We start from the raw sequence: 18,668 nt of genomic DNA on the forward strand, positions 1-18,668 counted from the left end.
ACAAACTTTCTCAGAATTCCCGAGACCCTAAAGTGGAATGGACAGCTCCTGAGTGAGTAGGATCCCCGCAGGGAGGTTGTTTTTAAAGAGACTGACTGGTTGACAGCCTATTGGATTTACCATAGAGGAGGTGTTGAGGGTCAAGTTAGACTAATTAGCCCCGGGATCCCATATGGTTCTGAGATGTTTACAGGGTTGTTGTCTCAATCAACCAAGAATGTATGGAAAACACTGGGCAAACCTCAAGAATATGTCAATCGTTATTATTAAAAGCCAAATGACAAAATCACTTTGATGTTCTAAGTTGGTATGTTTTGAAATTTTGTTCTTGGCTCACCTGTGATTTCCTTGCAGTAGCAAACTTCCAGTGAGGAAATCCTTCTCTACCGATAATATAGATCAGCAACATGCAGTTTTTTAAAAAATGCATTCTATTTTTTCCAATTACACATAAAAGACAATTTTAAGCTTTCATTTAAAACATTGAGTTCCAAGTTTTTCTTCCCCTCCCCTCCTCTCCTCTCCCTAAAACAGTAAGCAATTTGATATACATTACTTATATACAATCATGTAAAACATATTTCCATATTAGTCATGTTGTGGAAGAAGAAACAGAGCAAAAAGGGAAAAAAACCATGAAAAAATAAAGTGAAAATTAGTATACTTCAATCCTCTTTTAGAGTCCATTGGTTCTTTTTCTGGAGGTAGGTGGTATTTTCCATCATGAGTCCACTGGAATTGCCACAGGGTTGAGGAAACTGTGATCTCAAAGACACATGTGGTCTTGTAGGTTCTTGGGTGTGGCTTTTTGACCAAGTCCAAATTTTACAGAACAAAACCTTTTATATTGGGAATTTGTTTTGTGAAGTTTGGATTCAGTCAAAGAGTCACACTTGAGGACCTAGAGGATTCAGGGTCAAAAATTCCCCTTTGGGAGCAGAGTTAGGTCATGCATAGTCGATCATCGCATAATGCTGCTGTTATGTACAATGTTTTTGCCTTAATTCTCTTTGAATAGGTTCATATAAGACTTTCCAAGCTTTTCTGAAGTCCTCTTGCTCATCATTTCTTATAGCACAGTAGCATTCCATTACATTCATACACCATGACTTGTTCAGCCATTCCCCATTTGAGGGACATTCCCTAAATTTCCAATTCTTTGCCACTACAAAAAAAAAAAAAAAAGCTGTTATAAATATTTTTGTACAAGTAGATCGTTTTCTTAAAAAGAAATATCTGTGGGGGTATAGACCTAATAGTGGTAAGCAATATTCAGTCTTAAAGAGTAGGGGCATGAGCAGATGTGTCAAGGGTCATCTGACCAGTATGAATTAGAGGCAGCACATGGACCTAGGTCTCTTTGAATTTGAGGCTTGGTTCTCTGTTTATCTACGGCCAAGTTTTATGACTCAGAAATGCAGACCCATGGGCACTCAGAGGTCCTGTCTTTAGATCCAGTTTAACCTTGAAGAAAACAGCTACTTTGTTGTCCTTTGAATTTTGAATGCAGGACTTAAGAGTTTGATGGTAGGGGAAGATTTCAGCAAAGGATGGAAAAGGGTGCTTATCCTGAGTCAGAAAGCCTGAGGTCAAAATTTGGCTTTTCCTACCTGTGTGACTGACTTTCACTTTCTGTACCTCAGTTTTCTCATCTGTAAAATGAAAGGATTAGACTTAATTTAGAATGAGTACAGCAATGCGATTTATTAAATATCTATTAGGTGCCAAATCTTGTTCTAAGCTCTGGGGATAAAAAATGAAAAAAGAAACAAGCAAACTGAGAATGTCCCCGTTCAATCTAACTGAGGGGAGGGTGTGACTATAGAGTGGACTGAAAATCAGAGAACTCTTGAGGGTGCTGGAATGGATGGCCAGGCTCAGGTCAGGTAGCTGCTGGATCACTGTGCCCCTACGTGGAGGGCAAAGCTTAGTGTAAGATGGTAAGGTCAAGTGTTCTTCCATATTGCACCATGATGTGGTTGGTGATTACCTCCTTGTCCAACTGATATGAACAATCATATTTAGGCTGCAGGGCAGGGTCCTGGGAAATTCTTGCCTATCAGCATTAGCAATCAGGAGATGGGTGTGAAGGTTCAAGGAGAAGAGAAATTCTGGCCTCCTTACCATAGGAGTGGGCATAAGCTGGGATGGGAATGTCGGGGGGAGGGGAGGTCAGAGCTCAGCCAGGAGGGGAAGGAGAGGAAAGGAGCCATGGTAGAAAATTTTTGGGGAAAAGTCCCTCTTTGACACCCCCTGGCGCCTTGATGAGCTGGGAATCATCAGGTCAGGGGAGGAAGAAAGGTGATTCCTCCAATGGTATTTACTTTCACTAGCAGGGTATAGACCTCCTGGGGGAGGGGTGAGGAGGGATCCAGGAGTTGTAGGGGCCCTGATCTAGGGTTCTGAGCTGTATAACTTAGGGCAAGCCATTCTAACTCTTGCCCCTTATTTCTGCCTCTGTAGGAGGAAGGTGTTAGAATAGATGGCCTCCCAGGTCTCTTGCAGCATTCCAGAGAAGCCTCTGTACAATTACCAGTCTCCTTAAAGCTGACAATAATCATCCAGTCTTTATCAGTCCAAACTCTAGGGCAGCTAGACTCATCAGCAAGACGTAGTTGGTCAGGCTTATCTCTGGGAGCTGCCGCCAAGCAGTCAGCCATAAGCTCATATCCTGGATGGAGAGAAATTAATTTGAATTATGCCATTAAACAGATGTGCTCTGTGGTGCATGGACAACCTTTTATTTTGTACCTGTCGAACCTGCTGCCACATCAGTTGGCATCCAATTAATTATACAGAGTTATCAACTAGCAGAATGTAACAAGTCATGACACAGTCATACATCACCCAGGTCCTCGCTCAGGGATGGGCTGCCTCCCAGAAGCATGCCTGCCATGTTGGAAACAGGACCAGACCAGAGGAGCAAGCTAGGGGAGTGGATAAGGAGATACTTTCCGAGGAGGCACCATGAGCCTGTCTGCCAGCTTCCACACATAGATCAGTGCATAGGGGATCCTGAAGGATGGCAGCTAGCTTCTCGACCGCTACCATTTATACAGCACTTTAAGGTTTGCACATGTACTTTATATCTCATTTGATCCTCACAACAACCCTGTGAGGTAGGTGTTATTGTTATCCTCATTTTACAGATGGGGAAACTGAGGCTAACAGAATAACAGTAACTTGTCTTGAGTCAGAAAACCAAGCGAGTGTCTGAGGTTGAACTTGAACTCAGATGTTCTTGACTCTAGATGCTGCCTCTGACTGCTTTCTTAATGACAACAGAGATCCCTGGAAGGGCTTCTGGGTTTGAAACTGAAGACCTGGGCTCAAATATCTTGGTGACTTTCCCCTCTCCAGGATGTAGTTTCTTCTTCTGTAAAATGAAATGGGATTCTCATCAAGGTTAAGGACAAGGAGTTCTTAACCAGGCATCCAGGAACTTAAAAGGATTCTGATATTGGTATTTTATTAGAACTGGATTCCTTTGTTATCCCAGGTAGTTTATTTTATGCATTAAAAGCTTTTTGCTTTTCTTTTTCAACCTGGTTACATGTCTAATGGTCATCATATTGCTTGCCTTCTCCTTAGAGGGAGGGAGGGAGTTTAGAATGCAAAATTTTTTTTTCATGTATTTAGTTCAACTAGATACTAGATAAAGTGTTATATAAATGCTAGCTATTAAGAAGCCTGAGACTGCTCAATAACTTGCCCAAGGTTGCCCAGGCTTGAACTCAGGTCTTCTGACTCTGGACTGCAGCCCACATGGTATGATGCTGAGGAGATCACTTTTCAAGGACTATCAATGTGGGCATAAGTGTGTGCTGGGTACCTAGGGGAGCTAAGTATCTGTCCTCCTGGGCACTATAGCATTCTACTGCTCTTAGGGGATGGACACAAATTCTGAAGGTGGAAGACCTGTAAGATAGATTCTGAAAGTATATCCACATAGCACATTGTCTGTAGGGTTTATGAGGGGACGAGGAAGAGGACTGCAGGTGCCATGCTTTGGGGTAACAATGAATATTTGTTTATTTTTAATGATGTTTAGCTGATGGTGCAGATCTCAAGGATGGTGAAATGTTCCCCCACGGTCTGGAACAGTGCAGTCAATCCCAATTCCTCAACCACAGTTCTCCCAAGCTGAGTGTCCTCAGTGAACCAAGAAGCTGTAGCATGCTCAGCGGCCACACCCCAGCAGCACTCCCATAAGTGAATTAGAGAGATGTCTACCCCAAGCACGTGAAGACTTCCCCTGACTGAATGGGCAGATGAGAATAGTTTGTTCCAATGGCAATGAAGGCTGCTGAAGCAGACACTATGGAGTGTTGAGAGCTTGGCTGGACATTGAAGACCCCAAGGTCATCTCCTGCATCCTGAGTCAAAATCTTGACTTTTTGTCTTGCACTGGACTTCAATGATCCTGGAAAAGAGAGTGAGACTGACAACTTCATGCAACTCTATCAAGATGTCACCCTGTGGGGTCATTGGTCCTTTTCAAAAACAAAGGACAAACAACAACAATGTGCAGGAGTTAGTGTAAAACATTACTAGTGTAAAATTCTTCACAACCTTCTAAATGTCAGCGCCCTTGGACAAAACCCCAGTCATCCTACCTTAGGTACAGATCTATTGATGCTGCCTTTTACTATTTCATACATTGACAAACCACGTTAAACTCTTTACTAGAAGGACAACAACAGGGGAAATAAAGGAATAAACATTTATTATGCTCCTACTGTGTGCCAGGCTCTGTGCCAAGTGTTTTACAAATGTTACCTCATTTGATACTCACAACAACTTTGGGAGGTAGATGCTATTCTCATCTCCATTTTACAGTTGAGGAAACTGAGGTAAACAGAGTTTTAACTGACTTTCCCAGGGTTGCCCAGCTAGTAAGTGTCTAAGACTGGAGTTCAACTGACTCTAGGTTCCATCCACCACAGTGTTCTATCCAGTTCACCACCTAGCTGACTCAAAAGAGATCTCCCCAAAGAGATCCCAATCACGTGAGTCACTTGAGATCCTGTGCTATAATTATAGGACATTTGGATGGCCCCAGTGCTTTATATTGATCATCTTATTCGGTCTTCATGACCATTGCATGAAGAAGGTGATGTGGATGGGGGGCCAGCTGGTGCTGTAGCAGCGACTGCTAGCTCATTTGCTTAGAAAAACTCCCCTCCAAGTATTTTCTCTGCTCTGGAATGTTGTATAAATGAATCTCCACCATTTTATTTCCTAACTCAAGCCCCCAGCTAGAGATCAGTGTGATATTTTTATGACCATTTTAAATCTTTCCCTCTCCCCTCCCAGGTACTCCCCAATCTGTCCTTTCTGCTGCATTCCAGCAATATTGCATAAGGTTTAGATGTGCCAAGTGCTTAACAGCTTTATTACATTTTGCCAGCTAAAGTGACCAAGTAAATGCTGAATAAATAGAGGTAAACCTACTCCCAGGGAAGCATCAGGCTCACAGTATTTTCTAAGACAGGATGGGAAAGGAGGGAGAAGAATGAACAACCATCACCTTCCTTCCATTTGCAGCCCAAGGGTTTTCTTTTTAATTTGTGCAAAATAGTTTATTTGGTAAATTGGTTGGTGAAGACATAGAGAGTGAATGACAGAGGGTAGGTGGTACAAGGCAAAGAGCATTGAATTTGAAGTCAGACGACAGTTTGACATTTGGCATGTGACAAGGGGGTTTCAAAGATGCAGATTCCCTCCCACTGCCAGGCTCCAGTCTCTGGTTCTAGCCAGCTCCATCCTTTCTCCACTTCCCTGGTAATTGCTTCTTGGCTGATTTTACTAAGTTAGCTTACAGTAGGTCACATGGTTGTCTTCCTCCTTCCCACAAATACAAAGGTGGGAAAGGCTGGACTGGTGAGTACACATGCAACCCATAGACAAATCAGGGCAAAACTACCCCAGGAAGAGGTCAGTGAGGATGCTGGGATACATCTCCTCCAAACCAAGAGGGGTCTAGGGTCCTTGTCTTTTGAGTGACCCTTGGAGAGAACATGGCCAAGAGCACTGTAAAGGTGGGTTTTATCAGCCCCATTTTTACACAGGAAAAAACTGCAACTTGGAGAGGAGGAAAAGAGGCTTTTTTTACAGACAATAAGAAGCAGACCCAGGATTCAAACTCAGAACTTTTGACTCCAAATCCAACTCTCTTGATCGGTCTTCTTCCCATGTTATAAACTAGGAAACGTAAATCCAGAGAGTTAAAGTGAGGTAAACTAGGATCATATATTTAGAAGGAATTTCAGAGGAAATATAGTCCAGCCCTCTCATTTTACAGGTAAGCAACTTGTCCAAGGTCAGAGACTGCTAAGCAGCAGACCCAGGATTCAGTCCAGCACTTTCCACTGCATAGCAGAAGTTTAAATAGTAGCAAACTCACGGGCAGTTGGGGGAACTCACCAGTTCAGTCCTTGCTACCCAGTAGCCACTACCAAAACTCTGGCTACCCCCAGAGGACATACCACCACTGGCAGGGGGTGAGGGCTGACCTTGGCTTCACCATTCAAATCCCTGTGGATTTAAAAAAATCCCAGTAGACCATTCATCCGAGGGAGGCTAAGGTTGAGCAAGGAAAGCATCTACCTAAGAGTTTTGTAAGAAGCATTACGACTCACAATCCTCTAATAACTGTGGTGCAATGAGTTGGGTTCCAATCCTAACTTTTGCTTATTAGCCATGTGACTTCAGTAAATCACTCCCCATCTCTGGGAGACATTTTTCTCATGTGTAAAATGAGAGGTTTGGAGGAGATAGCCTCCAAGGTTGGTTCCAGTTCTAGAGCTAAGATCCAGAGCAGTTGGAAAAATTCAGGTATGGGAGATAGACTTGGGTTTGAATCCTGAGTCCTTATTAGCTGTGTGACCTTGAGTAAATAATTTCTCTTCATCTCATCTGTAAATGACTGCTTCCAACTTTACATGTATGAGCCTCTGACCTAATTGATGAGTAATGTTTCTTTGGGTCATGTGGTTTAATCCTCTTATGATGCAGGTGGCATTGAGAGAAAGCTTTAAATTTTGTGGAGTTCTCTGTATGTATTCTTTTCATTTGAGCCTCATAGTGAGTAGGTGCTACTATTCCCTGCCCCTTCCCCCTCTAAACAAATGAATGGACTTGTCGATTTATGGGTTTAGAGACTCCTGGATGGAACCTACTCTAAAAGTCCTGGTTGGTCTCACCACACAGAGACAGACCTCTATATGTACCTTTCGTTCCATCCCTTCCCCCATTCTACAGCGCATTGCCCTCTCCATCATCTCTTCTCTGTATGATTTGCAGTGTCTCCCTCTCTAAAAGCTCTTTCCCTTGTTGCTTGCACACCCTCACGTCTCCCCATTCTTAAGAAACACACACTTTGTCTGCCCGTGCCTGCTCACTCATATCCTCTAGATCTCCCCTTCTCAGTTGAACTCCTTGACAAAGTTGTCTGTCTTAAGTGACTTGCTTCCAATCTCTTGGCTCAACTAAGTCCACTCTCTCTGAATTGAGCAATGATCTAATTGTCCATCTTCTCAACCCTAATTCTCTCTGACTTCTCTGCTGTGTGTGACCTTCTTGACAAGCTTCTCCTCTGGGATACTCCCTCCTCTCTGTGTCTGACCCATTAACTGCGAGTGTCCCCCAAGACTATGTCCTTGCTTCTCTTCTCCCTCTAGATTACCTCACTCAGTGTTTTTCTCAGTTCTATAGGTTCAATTATCATCTCTATATTGATGAGTCCTGTATCTGTATATCCAGCCCTAATCTCTCTCTCCTGAACTCCAGTCTTTCACCTCCAACTTCCCACTGGATATTTCCAACTGGATGTCATTTCAAATTCAATATGTCCAAAACAGAAGTTATTTTCTTTTCCTCCCCAAAACCCATTCTTCTGAATTTCTCTAACATCAATAGCACCACCACCATTCATTCTAGTCATTTTAGTCATCTAGTCTAGACCCAATCTCTGAGTCATCCTCAACTCCTCCTTCCCACTAGCCCCATGGATAGAATCAGTTTCCAAATCTTGACATTTCCATCTCTCTAGTACCTCCTCTCCACTCATACAGCCTTCATCACCTCTCGCCTAAACTTTTGCAATAGCCTCATAATTGGTCTCTATGTCACCATTCTCTCTCCATTCCAGTGAATCCTCAACAGCTCTTCAACTGATTTTCCCTAAGTTCAGGTCTGACTAGAAACTCCAGTGACTTTTACTTTTATGGTTGAATATAAAAGTCTCTGTTCGGGACTCAAAACTCTTTCATAACCTGGTCTCCTCCTACCTTGCCAGTTTTATATATCACTCACATGGGACAGGCCATCACATGGTGGTAAGAAGAAGTGATACAAGGACATTCTCAAGGTCTCTCTCAAGAACTTTGGATTTGATTGTGCGACATAGGAGACACTGACATAGGATTGCTCAGTATTGGGTGCACACATCAGAAAGGGTGCTGTACTCTATGAGCAAAGCAGAATTAAAATGTCACAAAGGAAACATAGGATGTGCAAATTTGGAGTATCCATCCCAAATGTTCACATGGATTGTCTGTGCCCAATCTGTGGTAGAGCATTCTGAACTTGTATTGGTCTGATCAGCCACAGTTGTACACATTGAAAGTTCACTTTATCATGGTGATGTCATTTTGGTCCTCTTCGAGAACAGCCACATACCATATATCACTCACCTCTGTACATCATATGATCTAGTCATATTGGTGGTCTATTTACTGTTCTGCACCCATAGCACTCCATCTATCATGCATCACCTGCTCTCATTTTTAGTCCCAAAGGGACAATGTAAAGTTTAGAAAGTCGAAAGTAGGGCATTAGAGAAATTGAATTCCATCCAATTAAGCCACCATAGTCTCTCTCTCTCTCTCTCTCTCTCTCTCTGTCTCTCTGTCTCTCTCTCCACATATATGTATACTATATATACACACACATACTATAGATGTATGTATATACACACACATATATGATGTACAATATAAACCAATTAATCCAATATGCAAACATATGCAAATATATAAACATGCATGTATACATTAACAAATACATGCCCATATACGTATATACACTCATGCATACACACATACATGTACACATATGTGTGTATGTATAAATACGGAGGCCTACAGAGGTTAAAGATCATATTCTAATAAAAGATCAGCAGTTAGACTGAATCATGGGTTCAACCAGAGCTAGGGCTCTTTCCATTGTATCCTACTCCCATTGGAAGGAGACAGGAGTCATTACTTCCAGTGGCCAAATCTTCAAACAGGAATTTTGCTCTACAAATTTTGTCCTACAAATCCTGTGTGGCCTATGAATTCTGGTGGGATTCCAAGACTTGCCCAAGATCATACAGCAGAGTCAAGATGTGAACTCAGTTCCAGTGACTTCAAGTTCAACACTTCCCAGTTGAGCGTCCTTTCCACTCCAACAATCACAGAGATGGTTTTTGAACCCAAGTAAGTCCTCTAAGTCCAACTTTGTTTCTACTTCATCCCAGCTGCCCCTCTCTTAGTAGTCTCTACCCAGGCTGAAGAAGACCTAATTCAAATCCCATCCTCTGCTCCCTTCTCATGGCATCCTTCCCCCACTGGAAGTCACCAATGGAAAAATGACTGACTTTGGAAGCTGACAACTGAAGTTCAAATCTCATCACTGGCACTTATCATCTTGTTACCTTTTAAAAACTTGCTTCACTTCTTGGTTCTCAGCTTCCTCCCCAGTGCCAAATACACAGCATCTGTCACAGAATTGGATCTTAATAGTTGCTAGCTCATTTATTGACTGGTTGACAGGTAACTACAAAGTATCTTCCATCACTAGGTCTGCCTTCCTGTGATCTGATAGTCCTCTTTCTTCCTCTACTATCCTATCCTCTATTGTTCCTCCCTTACCTTCCCCCAAACAAGTTAGAAATTTGTTCAAGAGACCAAAAAAAGTCTGATGAAGTCAAGTGTTTCCAGGGTCCCTAAATGCTATTATAACTTCTTCGGAGAGAGCTCATTGGTTTGGAGCTGAAATACTGACATCCAAGGTCACTGCCTATAAAATTGGTTTTGGGACTGTTGGGTAGAGGGTAAATAGAGCCATGAAAGGATTTATTTTTTTTGTATTTTCCAAGAAAGTAAGCTTTCAAAAAGAAACATCTATTCTCATGGCCCTTTGTGGATGCCATGAAAGCTAGTACAGGTCTAATTAAGGTCAACAGTGTATCTCTCTCTCCTCAGGCCTTTCATCTGAAAGTTGCAATCATTCTACTAGCAAATAATAGCTTTTGGTACTGAGAACAAAATGAGTCACGAGTGTCCATCCTGAGGGTAAAGCAAGTCTGGAAAGAAAAGCTTTCCAGTCTTTACTTTTGCTTGGACAAGTCACCAAGTTTACAGTATTTACTATAAATTTTTTCTCTTACTAGCATGCACTCCACATGGAGTTTAACAGAGAGTACAAAATCAGCTTCTTTTCTACCTCTGAGTCAGAAAGTCATCATTTTGCTATGTGGATAGATAGATGGAGAGAGAGGCAAGTGGCTAGAAATACACCCATCCTTAACCATTGCAATCCAGCCCTAGAAGTCTTGTGCTACATACCTCGTAACAAAGTTCCTAAAAATTCACACAGGATCATAGAGAAGGCCTTGAGCAGAGAATGTCTGTGTGACCATGGGCAATGCCATTCACCTTTCTCAGACTCAATTTCCTTTCTGTAGTCTTTTTTTATCTTTTCCTTCTGAGTTTATTGATAACCCCTATTTCCTTTGTCAAAGGAGAGGACTCAACTTGTTTAATTGAGGGATACAGGGAACCCTTCCTTAGAGATCAAGGGATCTTTTAGGTTTCTTCCACTTCTGAATTTGTGATCTAGTTGAGCCCTTGCCGCAGTGTTTATTTAAAATGTTTAAATTTAAAAACAAAGGTTTTTATGGGGTTATTGGAAATGTTCTTTTATTGAAGTTACGGTGTAAATCAGCTAAGATTCGCTATGGAAGTAAAAATCTAGAAAAGCATTATTTTTTCTCTTTGAATATGTTTCTTTCCTCAGTTTTTTCTTTGTTGTGTTCTATAACTAGCATTTTTAGAAAAAATCTAAAAATAGTAGTGAGAGTGGATATACTTGTTTTCACCTTGTTATTATTGAAAATGATTCTAATATTTTGCCATTACATAATACTAGTTTTTGGTTTTAAATAGATACTAATTACCACCTTAAGGAAAAGTCCATTTTTTCTTATCCTTTTAAATATTTTTGACAAAATGTATATCATATTTTGTCAAAAGCCTTTCTTTTTGATCTATTGCTATAACTGTGTAATTCTGATTATCAATAATTGTGTACCATATAGTTTTCCTAATATTGAGACAGCCTCAAATTGTTGCTCAAAATCCAACAGAAGGATGGTATGTAATTTTTATAAATGAACTGCAATAACGTCTAAGTTAATACTTTATTAAAAATTCTGCATAGTTAGGCATTAAGATCATATTTATATGACCATGATAAAAACTTTGTTAAATTCCTCGTTTTCCTACTTTTGCAAGAGATTTATGTGGTATAATAAATCATTAAATATTTGATAGTATTACTTTCTAAAACCATTGAACCTGTCTTCCTTCCTCTCTGAGAATTCATTTATGGTTTGCTTTATTTCTTTTTCTGAAATTTAGTTTTTTACATTTTCTATTTCTTGTTCCATAAATACAATTTCAAAAATATTTTTGTAACCATCCATTTCATGCTTTATAACTTTTTTGTTTATTTTTTAACTAATTATTTGTTTTCAGTTCTCAACAATCACTTCTATAAGTTGTAAATTTTCTTCCCCTCCCTTCTCCTTCCTCCCTGAAATGATATGCAGTCTTAAATGAGTTCTACAGATGCATACCTATTAAACACATTTTGACGTTAGTCACGAAGCATAGAAGAACTAAAATGAATGGGAGAAATCATGAGAAAAACCAAAACAAAACGTAACACAAAACAAAATAGTCTTCTCCATTTTGCATTCTGATTCCATAGTTCTTTCTCTGAATGTGGATGACATTTTGCATCAAGAGTCTTTTGGGAATATTTTAGGTCCTTGCATTGTTGTAAAGGGCTAAATCTATCAGAAAGAGTTCTCGCACCCTGTGACTGTTACTGTGTATAATGTGGTTCTGGTTCTTCTCATTTCACTCAGCATCAGCTCATATAAGTTTTTCCAGATTTTCCTGAAGTCCAATTGTTCATTATTTATTATTTCATAATAGTATTCCATTACATTCATATATCACAACTTGTTCAGCCGTTCCCCAATTGATGAGCATTCCCTAGATTTCCAGTTCTTGGCCACCACAGAAAGAGCTGTTATATTTTGGTACGTGTGTGTCCTTTTCCCATTTTTATTATCTCTTTGGGATACAGTCCTAGAAGTAGTATTTCTAGGTCAAAGCCTATGCACACTTTTATAGCCCTTTGGGCATAGTTTCAACTTTCTCTCCAGAATGATTGGATCAGTTCATGGCTCCACCAACAATGAATTAGTGTTCCAACTTTCCCACATCTTCTCCAATATTTATCATCTCCCTGCTTTGTCATGTTAGTCAAATGTAATAGGTGTGATGTGATTCCTCATAGTTGTTTTAATTTAGAACATTTTTTCATGTGACTGTAGATAGCTTTAATTTCTTCCTCTGAAAAATGCTTGTTCATATCCTTGAACCATTTACCAATTAGGGAATGACTTGTATTCTTGTAAATTTGACTCAGTTCTCTATACATTTTAGAAATGAGCCTTTTATCACAGACACTAGTTGTAAAAATTCTTTCCCAGTTTTCTGCTTCCCTCCTAATCTTGGTTGCATTATCTTTGCTTGTGCAAAAATATTTCAATATAATATAATCAAAATTATTCATTTGCACTTCATAACGTTCTCTGTCTCTTGTTTGGTCATTAATTTCTCCATTCTCCATAAATCTGACAAATACACTATTCCTTGCTCCCCCAATTTATTTATAAGTATCAGCATTTATACCCAGTTGGTGTACCCATTTGGACTTTATTCTTGAGTACAGTGTCAGGCATTGGTCTATGCCCAGTTCTTGCCACAATATTATCCATTTTTCCCAGTAGTTTTTGTCAAACAGCGAGTTCCTATCCCACAAGCTGGGGTCCTTGGGTTTATCAAACAGTAGAATGCTATAATCATTGAGCACTGTATCTTGTGTACCTAATCTATTCCACTGATCTATCCTTGTTTTTCATAGCCAGTACCAACAGGTTTTGATGATTACAGCTTTATAATACAATTTGAGATCTGGTATGGCTAGGACACCTTCCTTAGCATTTCTTTTTATGAATTCCCTTAATATTCTGGACCTTTTGTTCTTCCACATGAGTTTTCATATTATTTTTTCTAACTCTAGAAAATAATTTTCTGGTAGTTTGATTGGTATGGCACTGAATAAGTAAATTTATTTAGGTAGGATTGTCATTTTAACATTAGCTCAGTCTCCCCACAAGCAACTGATGTTTTTCCAGTTACTTAGATATGATTTTATTTGTGTGAAAAGTGTTTTGTAATTGTGTTCATATAGTCCTTGGGTTTGTTTTGGCAGGCAGACTGCCAAGTATTTTATAATGTCTACCATAATTTAAATACAATTTCCCTTTCTATCTTTTGATGTTGGGCTTTATTAGTAATATATAGAAATGCAAATGATTTATGTGGGTTTATTTTGTATCCTGCAAATTTGCCAATGTTGTTTATTATTTCAAGTAGTTATTTACCCGATTCTCTGAGATTCTCTAAGTATATCATCATATCATTTGCAAAGAGTCATAACTTAGTTTCTTCTTTGCCTATTCTAATTTCTTCAATACCTTTTTGTTCTCTTATTGCTAAAGCTAATATTTCTAGTACCATACTGAATAACAGTGGTGATGATGGACATCCTTGCTTCACTCTTGATCTTACTGGAAATGCATCTAGCTTGTCCCCATTACCTATAATGCTTGCTGATGGTTTGAAGTAGGTACTGCTTATTATTTCAAGGAAGTCTCCATTCATGCTTTATAACTTTTCATGGCATATAATTATTTAAAGCATTTTGTAATAATTTCCTTCATTTTGGGTTTTTTGTGTGTAACTTCTCTCTCTCTCTCTCTCTCTCTCTCTCTCTCTCTCTCTCTCTCTCTCTGTTATATCAAATTAGCTAAAGTTTTTCTACTTTATTAATTTTTAAAAACTGTCAGTTCAATGAAATTTTGTTTTCAATCTTGTTTATTCCTTCTTTCGTTTCAGAATTTCTATTTTTCTCTTTAGTTGGAAATTTTCATCTGTTGTTTTTCTATTTATTTTAGTTGCATACCAAATTCATTGATCTATTCTTTCTCTTTACTTTTTTATTATAAAGTGTTTGTTTACTATTTTACTTTTCCCCAAATACATGTAAAAACAATTTTTAACATTTTCTATAAAATTTTGAGTTCCAAATTCTTTCTCTCCCTTTCCACCCGCTTGTAGAGAAGGCAAGCAATCTGATATAACTTATGTATGTGCAGTCATGCAAAACATATCTCCATACTGGTCATGTTGTAAAAGAAAACAGAGACCCACTGCCCAAAAAACTCCAAGAAAAATAAAGTAAAAAATACACTCCAATTTGTATTCAGACTCCATCTGTTCTTCCTCTGGGGATGGATAGTATTTTTCATGATAAGCCCTAATAGTTGTCTCGGATCATTGCATAGCTCTTTTCCCTCTTCTCTTGGTCCAGGTTTTTAGAGATTAAAAAATCCTCTAAGGACTGCTTTGGTGGCATCCCACAAAACTATTATATGTTTTCTCATTTGATGACAGAATCATATTGTTATTTTCTTTCATGAAGTTATCTGTGGTTTCTATGGTTTTTCCATTAACCCACATATTCTGTAAGATTAAATTATTTAACCCATGTTTCATTTGAATGCTTTCTTCAAAAATGATTTACTGCTTTTAATTTTTATCATCTTGTGGTCAGGGGAAAGAAAGTTCTGAGTTGGTTTTATACCCTGTATAGATAGATAGATAGATAGATAGATAGATAGATAGATAGATAGATAGACAGACAGATAAATAAATAGATAGATAGATGTGTACATATATGTATATTTGTGCATATTGAATTGAATATCATCAGAAGAGCCCTGCCTCCTCTTACTGTTTGTATAATATATAAGTATAATATATAATGTATATACTAAATATATATTGTATAGAATATGATATCATGTGATATTCTATTATCATTTTATATTTCATATATACTTTAGACATTGTTTTAAGTACGTTATATATCATTCATGTAATTTATATCTTATGTATATAGCACTTAAATATTACATAAATATTATAGATTTATATTACACACACACACACACACACACACATACACACACACACACAATGTGTGTATGCACTATGGGGAGAGAAGTCTCTTCTGATGAGATTCAATCTCCTGGAATCTCATTCAGTAATTTTGAGTTACTCACATCCTTTCAGCAAAACAACAATGGAAATGAATGAATAGAAAAAAAGCATTTATTAAGCACCTTAGGATACTAGTAGAAAAGTAAAGGAATTCCTGTTTACAAGGAGTTCATATTCTATAAATGGGGACAACACAGAAAGGAGGTTCCAGATGTAAGGTAGATGGAAGTCCTTAGTGTGAAGCAAAAAAGCAATTGATTATCTCATTGGACATGTCATTTCCACTGACAAAACTACATGCATATCTGATGCTGTGCTTTTGACAGTGCAAAGAATTTTAGCGGACAGCCGTTTTCCATTCCAGGTCTCCAGGAGCTGTGGATTCTGTAGAGGCAATGATCAGGTTTCATCTTCACAATGGTTGGTCCCCTGGACAGTTATCACTGGATTAGGCTGGAAGCAGGGCTAGTGGTCTGAGAAAGAGATTACCTGGTTGAGTGACCTCCCTTGGACAAAGAAAAAGATACTCTGCATGGTCTCTATAACTGACAAGTGACAAATGAGTTGGGGAATATGTGTTCAAAAGCCCCAAAATATATTTTCTGGTTGGGGTTGGTATCTCAATCACACGTTATCTGTGATTGGTTCTGGAAAGAATTATATTGAACCCAATGGGAGAGAGGGATCCTTGAAATATCAAGGTGTTGCCCCAATCCAAAGTCCCAAAGTCAAACTCAGTTTCATTCTTGGATTGGAGATATTTGATTACTTTATACATTTCCTCCACCTGTTTATGGGCTCCTGTGAGTCCTGTGTATGTGATGCATTTTCTATAAGGTGGAAAAAAAGGCTAGCCTGGACTCAACATTTATTTGATCACTTGACTGATTATATAGAGGCTAGGGGAACCTTTTACTCACACTTGCATTTGGGGAAAACTAGAAACAAAATTTATGTCATGAAAATGTTAGGTAACCTTCTTGGGGTAAATGAAGAGGAAACCAACAATTCAAAATGAAAAACTAAGCTTATTAGAGTTAACCCAAATGAACCAAATCTAGTGTACTGAAAGGGGGACATGAGCACCAGTTTGCTTATATATTATCTTACTTGATCCTTAAAGAAAACCTACAGGTGTTATTGCTGCCATTTTGAAAAGGAGGCAACTGAGGTACAGAAAGCTTATGTAACCTGTCTGTGCTCACACAATCTGATCAGATTCATGATTGGCATTAAGACCTTCCTCAGTCCAAGTCCAATACACTATGGATTTGTCTTATTCTTACAATGAATGAAAGAATCTGGAGAAATTTTTAAAATAGCTGCATGATAATTTCTTCTCCCACAGAAAGGTTAAGACCTCAAATACTCCTCTCAAGTCGAAGATTTATCTCATTTACTTCTTTTCAGATGACATCTCACCTGCCCCCACATTTTCAGGGCTGCCTGTCTTAGTTTGCTGTTGTACGGAAGCAAGATTAAGGAATGGCCTGAGGGATAGAGAAGTAGCAATAGGAATGCAAGCATCACAGTCAGCCTGTCGTCTGGAATTAAGTAGTTCCACTGGGAGATGAATGTACCCAAATAGAATAGGACAAAAAGGATGAGGAAAGAGAATATAGCTTTCATGGATTGAACATGGGCTTCTGTGCTGGGGTCCCTGCATCCAGTAGCATTGAGTTTCATCTGATGGATGTGTCTCCAGAGGGAGAGGATGAGGAAGAAAAATGAGATCAGAGCCAGAGTAAAGGGGATTATATGCAAGAAGTTCATGATAACGTGAATGGTGAGATATTGACTTCTATTCTTCTCCAACTCTTGCAATGCTTTTGTGCTGTTTCCCTTGTTGATTAAATAGGAATAAGCTGTGTCTTTCAATACAAGTTCAATGGACAAAGAAAAGAGCAAAGGTCCCTGTAGCATGCAGATCACATTGTTTATTCTCCACTTCAGCCAGAGGAAGAGGGGGTGGGAAAAGTTGGCGATTTTTAGGAAGTAGAAGACACTGAGACAAGTAGTAAACCAAACACTTGAAAGGTAGGTCAGTTTCCAGAAAATATCAAGAACCTTCATCTTACTGATGAATGAGTCTAGACAGAATTAGAAAGCTAGTGCATGTTAACGTGCATAACAGACCTATTCTAGAAATGGCCACACATACTAGGATGAGATCCCCTGTTGTCAGTTTCTTGTTCTTGATCCAATCAATACCAATCACTAGTACCATGAAACCATTCCCCAACATCCCAAGTAGGCTCTCTCCAGCTCCCAGAACCAATATGATTTTCTCCACACCACTTAGCATGTTGGCTGAGAGATTCTACAGTCTCCAATAATGATGCTGCTGTTGGATTGATATCCAGTGAAAATAAGCCCTGAATTATATGAATATTCCTAATGCTTGATGATGTAACATTTTCTTCCATGATTTGGTCTTCAACTTAGGTCAGAAAATGGCACCTTCATCAAGTTTTTCCCAACAGTGCAGTTAATTCTGTCTAACCCAGACTGTCTGTGAATTGAGTGGCAATTCTTTTTCTTCAATGGAAGTGATCTTGGCAACATTAAGGTCATTTGCTAGATGCAAATGAGAAACAGTTCATCTTTCAATGTGTTCCTCTTTCTGATCAGGCTAATTTGAATCAAAATGGCTGAGCTGTGTATGATGAGCCTTGCCCACCAAACTACACAGCTCCAAATGTTGAAGTCAAACTTCCCTTCATCATCTTTATCTAACAGAAGAAGCAAATTTGGTTATTTCATATAACTGATAACCATTTGGAGTGGTTGAGGGGAACTCTTTGGGGGAAGGATTGTACAAGAACTAAATGCTTTCAAGAGAATGACTTAGGAAAAAGAATTATGCTAAAAGGTTATACGACTTTTTCTGTTTGATGAAGCAAAGATTTATCTTACCCTCCACTGTGTAACTGTTTTACCATATTGTGAAATATTTCTTGTTCAAGAATTCTATAAAATGTGACTTTGAAATATCTTCTGTTAGAGAGATATCCAAGGGCATGAAGGGACTCTACTGCTCTGGATGTTCCTCTCTCCAGGCAGAACAATACTTGTATTATAATGATGATAAATTAATACAAATCATTTCTGGAGTTTGTACCAGCAGTGTAGATTATAGTACTGGTATTTTTTTGAAAGATGAATGGAGATGTTTCCAGTTCAAGAGCTTGATGTTTA

General features: G+C 38.9%; 1 pseudogene; it reads right to left on the reverse strand.

Moving 5' to 3' along the window:
* Positions 1-16,862: 16,862 nt before the first annotated feature.
* On the reverse strand, positions 16,863-17,775 carry LOC140523496 (taste receptor type 2 member 7-like; annotated as a pseudogene).
* Between the last annotated feature and the right edge of the window lie 893 nt (positions 17,776-18,668).

The sequence above is a fragment of the Notamacropus eugenii genome, chromosome 2 (assembly GCF_028372415.1).
Source record: "Notamacropus eugenii isolate mMacEug1 chromosome 2, mMacEug1.pri_v2, whole genome shotgun sequence".
Taxonomy (NCBI): domain Eukaryota; kingdom Metazoa; phylum Chordata; class Mammalia; order Diprotodontia; family Macropodidae; genus Notamacropus; species Notamacropus eugenii.